The 11,779-nt window shown below is 39.7% G+C and overlaps 1 long non-coding RNA gene and 1 pseudogene across 1 annotated transcript; one reads left to right on the top strand and one right to left on the bottom strand.

Annotated features, from left to right (window-relative positions):
• Nucleotides 1-1,174: 1,174 nt before the first annotated feature.
• Nucleotides 1,175-11,779, top strand: part of LOC130141898 (F-BAR domain only protein 2-like) — a 78,714-nt pseudogene continuing 68,109 nt past the window's right edge.
• Nucleotides 2,632-7,836, bottom strand: LOC130141955 (uncharacterized). Its single transcript, XR_008819231.1, has 2 exons — nucleotides 7,775-7,836; nucleotides 2,632-4,729 (listed from the first exon to the last, which is right to left on the bottom strand). It is a non-coding gene; the product is annotated as an uncharacterized LOC130141955 (long non-coding RNA).

Raw genomic sequence — 11,779 nt, 5'->3', positions numbered from 1 at the left:
ACCTATTAATGCATCAGTATTAAAAATTATTCTGAGCTTCCAACTGGTTAGATAGGACTGAAATTGTTTACTTTTTGCATTTGCAGTTATCTTATTTTTAATAAAAGTGGATCTGGCTTCCTCAAACCTATTTTGCTAGTTATTAGGTCTTAATTGCATTTCTAATGCACAAAGTGTTTAAAAAAAGTGTTTGTATAGCCTCGTATTTGTTATTAACTACTTCAAACAGTTTATTGAACTGTTGTGATTAGACTTGTACTTGACTATATTTTAAAAAAACCCAAACATTTCCTACTATTTGGTGGTTTTATCCTTTTATTTTTCAAACATAAAAGCCATGCTCTGTAAATAGTCCTTTTAAAGTTTGCTGTATTTTGGTATATTCAACTTAGTTCTGCCCGTACTTTTTACAGACCTTCCTGTAATTGCACTTATGTTAAACTGATCTGCATTTTGATGAACTTTTTCAGGTTACAGCTTACTGCAGTCTTAGGAACAGTCATTTTATAGGTGTCTGACTTTTTGTTTGTTTGGGTTTTTTTTCCCTGATGCTTGGAAGAAGTAAAGCAAATCTTAGTGCACTTAATGCTTCACAGAAGTGGGCCTACTACTGTGGCTACTGTGAGGTTCCTCCATCCACCTGTGGCTTCTTCCACTTAAGTTGGCAGATCCCTGCCTGCTGTCTCCTCCTTGCTCCCATCTCTTTTGATGAGCAATACAGCTGTTCATGTACTCACAGTGATCTAGATTACTGATCTTTATTTTTATTTGCTAGCTTTATTTTTCAGTTGTGTAATTTCCCTGATTTGGTATGCCTTACAAACCTGTACAAACATTTTTGCAGAACAAAAAGGACAGAAATGGTTGGAGTGGTGTCTGACCAAATCCTCAGGCTTCTTTCACTGCAGATGTAGAGCTGCTGTTGTGAAAAGTCCAGGATTCTGCTTCCCACCCCTCTTTCCCTTCCAACATGAACATGCATGTGATTTTCCTGAGGGCGTGCTTCTGTGTCTTTAGTAGCGGCAGCGTTATGCATCTGAAGCTTTTGGAAGGCAGGAGAATGGATAGTTTGACAGGAAAACTCTTATTGTAGCAGTGAGTGTTGTTACACTATGCCTTGCCTCACCTTCCTTTCATTTATTGTTGCTTTTCTCCTGTTTGGTGGAAGTTCACCATGGTGCCACAGGTGATAAGCCTGCTGAGTTTATTAATCAGTTTTTAGGGCACTGTTTCAGTTTTAATGGTGAGATATACCTTACTGAAAAGGGTTGTTAAGCATTGGAACAGGCTGCCCAGGGGAGTGGTGGAGTCACCATCCCTGGAGGTATTTAAAAAAATGCATAGATTTGGTGCTTAGGGACATGGTTTAGTGGTGGGCTTGGCAGTCCTGAGTTAATGGTTGGACTTGTTCTCAAAGGTCTTTTCCAACCTAAATGATTCTATGATTCTAAGTTTTAAAACTAAAGAATAAACAAAGGGGAGTTAATGATTTATACAAATTTTACAAAAAACAGCTATCAATGAAGTATGAAGAACTGGGGAGGTGGAATATGCAGTGATCCCAAAGTATGAATTTTAGTTCATGGGAAATGAAGGAATGCAGTATGAAGCATGTGTAAAATGGGAAGTGAAAGAATACAAGACCTGTAGAAATCTAGAAAATAAATGGCTTTAAAAATATGTAATAGAAGAGTTGTCATTCAAAGGGTAATAGTGGCTGCTGAGGTGATTTTAGGTTTTGCATATAAGGGATTGAAGGGATCTAATAGCAACTGGTAAAAAGCTGAAGCATTAGAAATCATTCACTTAATGAAACTTGATCAGTTATTAAAATGCATAGGTTCTATACTTTGTTCTGTAATTGGTTTAGCATGTTGTTTCATAGTTCTTTATTATTAATCTCTAGAGGGAAAGGAACAACGGCTTTGATGTCCTCTATCACAACATGAAACATGGGCATTTGTCAACAAAAGACTTAACAGACTTTACAAGAGAAAGGTAAGTATTCATCCTTACTAATCCTGGCTCTTAAATGAAACCCAGAAATAGTATATTAAAGTTTGTGTTACAGTAAAATGCAAAATACATAAAAATCAACAAGCATTTTAAAATATACCTCATATTCTACAAGAACGTTTAGGCTCACCCCAATTACCTAGAACTGAATACTGACTCTTAAGCATTAATAACAAGATTCTAATTTTTAGGTTTGAATTAAAAAAACAAGAGTAAAAAGCTAGAAATGTCACATTAGATGTCTACCAGTTTATTTAAATTAATTTCAATTTTTTGTTATGTTTGGAAGAAAAGCAATAACTTAAGTAGCAAAAATTACCAGTTTTTCAAAGCTTTTGGCCATAGATGTAGATTTAGGGTATCAGCAAGTTCTAGTATGATCTTAAATTATACTTTTAGATTACAATGTTGAGAAACTAGGTTGGTTAAAGAAAAGGGAATTATAAGTATGGACAAGAAAATAATATGCAGAAAATAACCTGGGTTGTTGTTTATGGGATGGACGGTGTTGTCCCAGAACTGAAATCTACAAATGTGACAACTTCCTAAACAGGTGTTCCGAAGAGGGTCCCCCGTGGAGAGTCGACCAAGTCACGACAATCACACCAATATGGCTACATGCCGTGCTCCCTTTATTAAACAAACAGGTCATATTTATAACAAACCGACCGCTCACACGACTTTACACACAGGTGACTGGATAAAAGTTTCTGGTCACGTGGGCGTCCCTGTCGCTGATTGGTGAGCATGCTGCAGGCGCCTGATCAGAGTGTGCCGATGAGAGTGTTGATTTCGTGGTTCCCAGGACTTGCTCTGCACCTGGCTTCTTGTTTGGGCATAGCTTGTTTTCTTTCTCCCACTGCTTGTTCCCAGGACAATTTAAAGCTGCACTGCAGCTTCAACTAACAGGCCTGGGTTGTCCAACCCAGACAATGGTAACATATGTCCTCGGTCCTTTAAAAATCCCTCTACATATCCCCCTTTATCTTTTTGGACAACCCATGTGTGTTTCACAATAGATGTTAAACGTTTCTTCACACAAGAAAACAAACAGCTAAAACCTAAAAACATTACAACAATGAATATAACAAAGCATATTCCTTCCATCAATAACGTCTTTAACCAACCTGTTATCCCCAATCCTCTCAACCATTCATCAAAGGGATTATCATCAGCAAGAATATGCTTCATGTTTCCCTGCAGTTGTGACAACTTCTTGTGCATCGATATGGAATGATCGGAAAGGTTCATACAACACATCCCTTCAAAATCCTCACAACTGTGTCCATGTGCTAATAGAAAAAATCTATTGCAGCTCTCTTTTGTAACATAGCATGCCTAACACTATGTACATCAAGCAATAACAAACTTAAAATCTGTGATGTAAGATTAAATTATTTCTCTCCCCAGCCCGCTAACCTTCGTATATTCTTAGCATTTAATGCTGCCATTGCCCCGTGATAAATATGGAGGCTAGGACATTTGCTGTTACGGAATGTAGATTGACTCGGTCATTACATATTTCATCAAAGGTGCACAGTGCCCTCCGTGATCTGTGACACTGTTGAGTCATTTTCAATAAGTCTTTCATATGTGGAGCAAACAAAGTCAAACGCCCTAAATAACATGGTCCACCGACAGGGTACAAAGGAATCCCTGGCCACGCTCTGTCCCCACATATCAAAAAGACTCCCGGTGGACACTGATACATCTATATGGAAACCCCCGGTTTTCAATTCACCCCAAATAGGTGAACCGGTTAGATTTTGAAACCCTGTATAAAACCCCCATTCACCTTGATGTGTTAGCCATAACTGCCACGGGTCACCAAACCAAATTACTCCAATGCCATTCACAGCTTGAAGTGGTGATGACATGTGGGTACAGTCTGCCATACCAGTTGCAGTAACATTAACATATTCAACAGGTACAATGCTAGCCAATAGGTCTAACTCCTGCCAAGGTAAATGATGTGGCTGATTTAAATTCTCAATAACCGTCTTCTGCCACTCTGCATTACGCATAGAAGGCCAAACATATTGCCCATTGGGACTCATAAATGTACCATTCTGATTGGAAGTCAGACCCACTGTTTTAACATTCCAAAAACCATCAAAAATTGTTTCATTCTCTTGCAGGGGAATACCAATTAAACAAATTCTAAAAGGGGTTGTCTGCTTGTTGCAGACAAACAAAAGTCTGTTACTCCCGTGATATTTGCCCATGTCACCCATATGTTTGTCCTAGGCAAGATGTCAAAAATATTTTGGCCAATGGGAAAAAAATTCATCAAGACCGTAAACCAAGTCCACCACTCAAACATGTTTACTCTTGCAATTTCCACAATTTTTTCTCTCTCTCTTTTTTTTTTTTTTTTTTTTTTTACATTCCACCCCACAAATCTGTGCTTTCACAGATTCTGATGATGTATACTGTCTCCAATCAGCATGGTATTACACTAGTCGTATGCTTTCTCTTGCTTCATGCCCGGTTACTAATCAAACACATACACTCTTTACACCATTTACATTTAAGCTTTGGCTTACAGAACCGTTTTACCCCACATAGCATACATTGGCATAATACCCGCGGGTTACATCCCTTACAACATAGACAGTTTATTCTGTCTGCTCGCTCTGAGTCTTCTCTTCCGTCTTCTGATCTTGACATACAGGTCGCACAAACTTGCTAGGGACCCATATAGGTCCTTTATCTGTGGAGATACAAAAATAGCCTCTACCAATAAAGAACACCGGATTAGGTCCTTCCCATACACCTGAAGCCATATTTTTATACAGAACATTCAAACCAGGAACTGTAATTGTTTGGTTCCCTTGCGCTGTTTGGTGATGTATAACAACAGGTGGTCCCTCTCTATCCTCCGTAAGGGAAAGATAGTTTAAGGTAAACAACACCTTAGTCAACCCTTTAGTTACATCTATGTCCTGCGATACTTTCTGTCTCTGAAGATAATCCTTCAGGGTACGGTTTGCCCTTTCAACAACTGCTTGCCCCGTTGGGGAGTGAGGAATCCCTTTAACGTTTTTAATTCCCCAAGTTGTCATAGACCGAGCGACTCGTTGATTACTATACGCTGGACCATTGTCTGTTTTTATTTCTACAGGTACTCCCATGACAGCAAAACAAGACATTAAGCATCTCTCCACATGTAATGCCTTTTCACCGGTTTGTGCAGTGGCCCATATAAAATGAGAATAGGTGTCAATTGTGACATGCACATACTTAAGCTTCCCAAAGTCAGGTACATGTGTTACATCCATTTGCCAAACCTGAAGTACCTTCAGACCTTTTGGGTTAGTGCCCACCCCTAAACCAGGTCCATGATGACTACATTGAGGACAGGAGCGGACAATACCCTTTGCATCTGCTATAGGTATTTGATACTGTTAATGTAAAGACTTTACATTCTGATGAAACGTCTCATGGCTGTTACGAGCTTCTTCAAACTTATTTGTTGGAGGAGTTATTGCCAGACAGCTGACTGCTTCACCAGCTCTAGCATTACCTTCGCCAAAACCAATGGTCCACTGATGACTTCTAATATGCAATAATACAAAATTCATGTTTTCTCTATCGAAGAGTACTATGCAGTCGTATAAGCATTTCACCAAGATGTTGGTTCTTTGTCTCTCTCAACAAGGCATCTTCAATGTGCTGTACTACACCAACTACGTACAATGAGTCTGATACTATGTTTACAGGTGTATTGTTCCAGCTTCCCAATGCCCAACACACTGCTTTCAGTTCTAAGGTTTGAAGGTTGTCCCGTGGTTCACCGGTGATCACGTGTTTCTGCCACTGATTATCGGATTGCCAAACACACGCAGCCTTCTTTTTCTTTTGCCCTGCATCTGTAAACACCGTTGGCCCGTCAACTGGTCTTTTTGAGTATAACGGTCTCGCAATCCACTGATAATGTTCTAACATCTTCCAGAGAGGTCCTTTCGGCCAGTTGTTGTGTACAACACCTGTATAGCCCATCAAGGCTTCCTGTATGGCTGTTGAATGTCTCAGAAGACATTCATAATCATCACCACGGACTGGAATACTGATATCTGCCGGTTCAGTCCCATCAATTTCAACAGTCCTGTCTCTTCCTTTTCTCACCAAGGCCGCTATTGCTTCAGATCAACTTAAAATACGATGTCTGGGTTGCAATGGCAAAAACAACCACTCTAAAATGATTGCCGTATTTTCCCCCTTTTTCTTTTGCCGTTGCAAAATAAGGGCAAAAGGTGAAGTGGCAACATCACAAACCAAAAAAGATAACAGATGATTTGCCATTCGGCGACCACACCAGCCAGTCTGAATCTTGCGGGACACAACTTCCAGGGCAGCCCACTGTTCTGGTGAATAAGTTAGAGGACTGTTGGCTTCGGTGCCATGCAACCAGTATCGGAACGGTTGTAAATCATCATTAGTGAGGCTCTTTGTGTGTCATCAAGGTGTAAGGGAATCGTGAAAAAGACAGAACAGTCTTACAAGTCCATCACAACAATTTGACAAATCTGAAGGATCATCATAAAAGGTGGAAGAGCAGGTTGCAACACTCCCATCGCTAAAATCTGATCGTTAACCTTCCATAAATCATGTCCCAGTTATGTGCATCAAGATTATTAATCAGTACTGGACAAGCTAATGAGCTGGTCACCTGCCAATCACCCTCCAAAACAGCATCACGAATAACACCAGACCAACGCTGTAGAATTGGATCTTTTCTTGAGTTCAGCATTGGAGGGGTAGTTGGGCTAACTGGAGGAACTGCAGGTATTTAAGTAATAGGCAGGTTCATTTCAACTCACTTTTCCATTTTTCTTAATTTACCTATTACCTCCTGTAAGGATTTCTCTGTATTGTTATCACAAAGTTTCTCCCCACCTTCTTCCTTAAATTCATCCGATGATGTTTCAGGAAGAGGAGGATATGACATCAGACGTTGCTTTTGCCCCGCCCTGACGTGATCTACGAGCTGTAGCCACCCTCCGTTTTGGTTTTGCTCCACCCACAGCTCCGATTGGTGCAGCAGGACTCGCTGCCCCGCCCTCCTGGGGAGGCTCAGCCGCCTTTTCCGGGTTCGGCTCAGTTACCGCAGGCTCCCGAGGAGTAATTTCCGGTTTGTCCGCTGTCTTATCGAAAAGCTCCTGCGCTATTGAACACGCAGGGGCGGACATACCCTTCATAGGACGAGTATGCCCAACTCCGAAAAGTGTAGCCAAGAGAGAAGGCTTAGGTGAATCACCCTTCTGCTCTATTGGCTTTTCTACCACATTTCTCCCCAACGCTTCTATGGCCGCTGCCGCTACATTTTTTTTCGCCTTCATAGTTTCCAGAGTGTTAACTATTGACCGCCACGTAGCTCCTAACACTTTAGCTTCTTTTCCTTCTTTGCCTCCCTCGACCGTAGTATCCCAAAGGCAATTTCCCACTTCTCTCCATTCCGCAATACTAAACAATAACGCAGTCTTGGGGATCTTATTCCTTTTTTCATGCCCAGCAAACTAAGGCCTCCACTTCTGTCTCTTTAAGGCCCCCCCCCTCTTAAGGAGGATGCTAGTTAACAGTTTAATTGCCGCGTCTAATTCCATCGCGGTCTTCTCAGAGCTCTCCCCTCTCACACACAGAAAGGGTATCAGCGGAGAAGCCCCGCCGCACTCGTTGCAGCCTTCCGTAGTGCCCCCCCCCCCCCCCGAGGAAATCAGCGGGGAGCCCCGCCGCGATTTACTCTCCGCGGTTTTACCACTGGCGGGGGTGCGATCTGCAGCTCTACACCGAACTCCGGACTCCGCTTTTCGCCTTCCAGGCTACCTCCAGCTCCGATCTCCAGCTCCCTAATCAGATAGCTTCCCTTCGGGTCCGATGCACGGGGACTTTAGCATTTAAGCGAACAGCATTTAAGCTAAACCGCGTTTAAGTGAAGAAATGGGTCCCTGTTTAGGTACCAGATGAGGAGGGTCCCCCTTGGAGAATCGACCAAGTCACGACAATCACACCAATATGGCTACATGCCGTGCTCCCTTTATTAAACAAACAGGTCATATTTATAACTTAAACCGACCGCTCACACGACTTTACACACAGGTGATTGGATAAAAGTCTCTGGGCCACATGGGTGTCCCTGTCGCTGATTGGTGGGCATGCTGCAGGTGCCTGATCAGAGTGTGCCGATGAGAGTGTTGATTTCGTGGTTCCCAGGACTTGCTCTGCACCTGGCTTCTTGTTTGGGCATAGCTTGTTTTCTTTCTCCCACCGCTTGTTCCCAGGACAATTTAAAGCTGCACTGCAGCTTCAACTAACAGGCCTGGGTTGTCCAACCCAGACAATGGTAACATATGTCTTCGGTCCTTTAAAAATCCCTCTACAGTGTTCTTTATAAAAGAAGACTGCTGCTGCTACTTTGAACATAAGAATTTCCATTCTGGATGAACTTAGTGATATGTCTGCTTCAGAAATTTGTCTTATTTGATTACTGACGTCATATAATGTATCGGAAAGATACTTGTAAGAAGCTAATTGAGGACCTGTTTCAGGGAAAGTTTCTTGCAGTAAAAGCTGTCTAAAAAACCCAGCCTTTGTTTTTTGGAATTTTTTTTATCAGAATTTCAGGTTTGGCCTGAAATAGATCTCAACAACGAATTTTTTTAATAATTTACACAAATTTCATTATGGATCTGGCAGGTTCTCAGTAATACTGACATTTACAGAGTTTCAAAATGAGTTGAAGTGGAGAAAATGACACAAATCTTTCTAATAAGTGAAACAGGTGAATTCCAGAGCCCATGTGTGATGGGCAGTCTTCTGTTGGAAGGACTGCACAAAGCAATGAATGTTGTGTTTCAAGAATCCCTTATTCCAGAAGACATATTATGAAGTCAGACAGAGTTCCAGATTTAGTGGATGGATATCACACTGTTGATGTTTAGTATGAAATGTTTAGGGCTTCACAAGCTGCTAAAAAACTATTTTTTTAAAAATTTCAAAACTGCTTAACTGCTTTTAATATTGACTTATAAAAATTTGCATTCTTGTGAGTGCCTGGATCTTTCCTTTGAAACCTGCTTTAATTCTTAGAATCAGTCTTTTTTTTTATAGTAGTAAGTCATAGAATTAAGTGGTACTTCACCTGGACACACATTTAATTTTATTAGTTTTACATATGTTGTGTTTTGATTTATCGCCATACTTAGATAAGAAGCAGAGTGAGTGAGCAAGCTTCTGATCTTCTCTATGTTGTGTTCTTTGGGCATACTCCGTTTTATTCATACTGATGATCCTAAGGTGTGAATGGGTAAAAATAATTTGATGCTATATCTGTCTTGGATTCTTTTCTTTATTATGGTGACATAAATAAAACTTGACAGTTCATTCTACACAAAATTACTGGTAAAAATAATGTGGTGGTCTAGTTTTTTTCACTCTGTCAGCTCCCTCAAATGAGATTTTAAATGCGGTGTGCCTTTGCAATCAATAAATAAAATACTTGGACCTTTATCCACATTAAAAGTGTTTTAGCTGAAGTTTCTCCTAATTAATGTAGTGATTTGGCAAGGAGGCAGCAATAATTTTTTCCCCCAAGTAAACAAGCTTAAGTAATATTTAAGACTAAAGATTAATGACCATCTAGGAACACATGAGGATCCATGTGGGCACTTTATCCTCAATGAGAGATCAAGAAATGTAGTTTCTCTTCTTGTGAATAGACCAGGGCGTACCAAAGAGATGTGTAGCCATCTTATCTACAGCATTTTGGTAAATTATATGAAAAATTTCAGTTCTAGTTAACATACTGAGATTCACTAGAATCTTAGCACTGCATTTTAATTTATTTGACAAGGCTTCAGTATACTTCCTTGAGAACAACTTGCTCTGAGATTGGAAAATATCTGTCAGTGATGTAGACCAGCAGCAATAAGTTCAGTCTTTTCCAGTGATCTTTTCCCTGTCAGATATTAAACCTGGTATCCTATCTGTTCCATTGTGTTTTCTTTAGCTCTGCTTTATTGATCCATCTTGGTATGTCAGGCTGCCATTTAAAAAAAAAAAAAAAGTTGAATGCCAAATAGATGCTTCTTTTCAAGTCAAGGGTGCATCTCTAATCAATCAGTCTAAGCTAGTAGTAGTTTGTGGCATATAGTTTGTAATGTCAAAGACATAGATGGACTTTAAATATTTGGTGTCCTCACTTTAGTAAAAATGTTTGAGTGTGTCAGTCTATTTCCCATGAAATAAATACGGTTCAGTAGCACACATTTTTCTCATGTGAATCAAATTCTTGATCTCAAAAGAAATTGTATTGGGCAGTACTTCAACAGTATTTTACAACAGTCTGATTGTCTTGACCATATCCTATTTTGCATCTTTATTGCAAATAAATTAAGATGTTGCACACAATTATTTGTTCCCTTCCTGTAGTCTGAATATTATTTTGTAGTGCTCTTTTTTTTGCTAGAAATATGTAAATGGATGAGCAAGATTCATTGAGTCTCCTAGGTCTAGTGTTTTTATGCCCTATTTACACCTGATTTTCTCAGCAGTTTCCTATGAAAACTAAACTTACGTATATTTACAATTTCTTCACATCTGCTGTTCCATTCCTTCTGAATGTATTGGCCAGTTTTATTCAGATGTGGAGATATAGGAGAGTGAAAACTGAAAATTGCTGGCTAGGTAGAGGAGGCACATCTGAGTTGGTGATATTACTTACAAGAAGTTAGAGTACTTTACTGTCAAACAGTACATACAGTTGACAGCTAATCAGACAGTATTGCTGGAGTCTCCAGACTAGCCAGAATATTTGCTTTTTTATGGGAGTGGCATAAAAAGAGAAAAGATGGTTGAGTGTGGATGTACAGACTGCTTAGGGCACAAAGGACATGTCTGTATGAAGTCAGTCTCCATTAGTTGTGCTGTTCAGAATAGTGTTTTGGTCATGTACAGCTTTATCAGGGAAGAGTGTTGTTCCCTTTTCTCCAGCCTTAGAAACAGTAATAATTAAAAAAGAAAATTTGTCTAGGACATGGAAAAATGTTGGTTTTATTATAGTCAGCTTAAGCATTTTAATGAAAATCTTTCTTTCAAAATTTCTGTAAGAACCTTCTGAAATTTCAAAGTTTCCTCTGAAAAAATGAAACTGAATATCCCTAGAAGGAGCCAGAAGGTTTCCCCTTTGACTGTGTTCAATTAGTCAATACCAATTAAACTTTCAACTGTGGTGTTTCACTTTTTTATTTTTGAGTATTTGTTAATGGTCAAGTACTAAAAGAACTGAGGCTGTTGGATCTATGGTTCTTTATTGCCTTTTGTCCAGATATTCTGCTACTGTGAATGGGAAAGACTTGTTCAGTCAGTAGCTGTTACTTTCTGGGAGGTTCAGATAAATCTCCTGAAAGAGTGAATTTTGTGACAGGCAATCTGTTTGATATTAGTAAATCTTGGGTGTGAGACAGGATATCTATTTGCTGAAAGATAGGTATATTAGTTCTATTCTTGATAAAGCATGTAGAAGTTATGTTTTTTAATTATGGTTTTGTGTGTTTTGTCTTTAAATACTAGGAAGATTTTTTGTAGGTGAACTGTCTTGTGTTGGCGTGCATTTTAACACCTAAAATCTTTACATGTAAAACCACTGTGGTCAGCTAGGAACTGAATAGGTATTGTTGGCTTTTCTCCAGAAGTCTTTCAAACACTTTTCTGCACTGGTTGTCTGTAAGTGTCATAAAAAAGAAACTCCTTGATCAGAAGAAAC

Source organism: Falco biarmicus, chromosome W (genome assembly GCF_023638135.1).
Source record: "Falco biarmicus isolate bFalBia1 chromosome W, bFalBia1.pri, whole genome shotgun sequence".
NCBI classification, from domain to species: Eukaryota; Metazoa; Chordata; class Aves; order Falconiformes; family Falconidae; genus Falco; species Falco biarmicus.
Note: the sequence above shows the minus strand (reverse complement) of the source record. Positions and strands in the feature narration are given on the sequence as shown.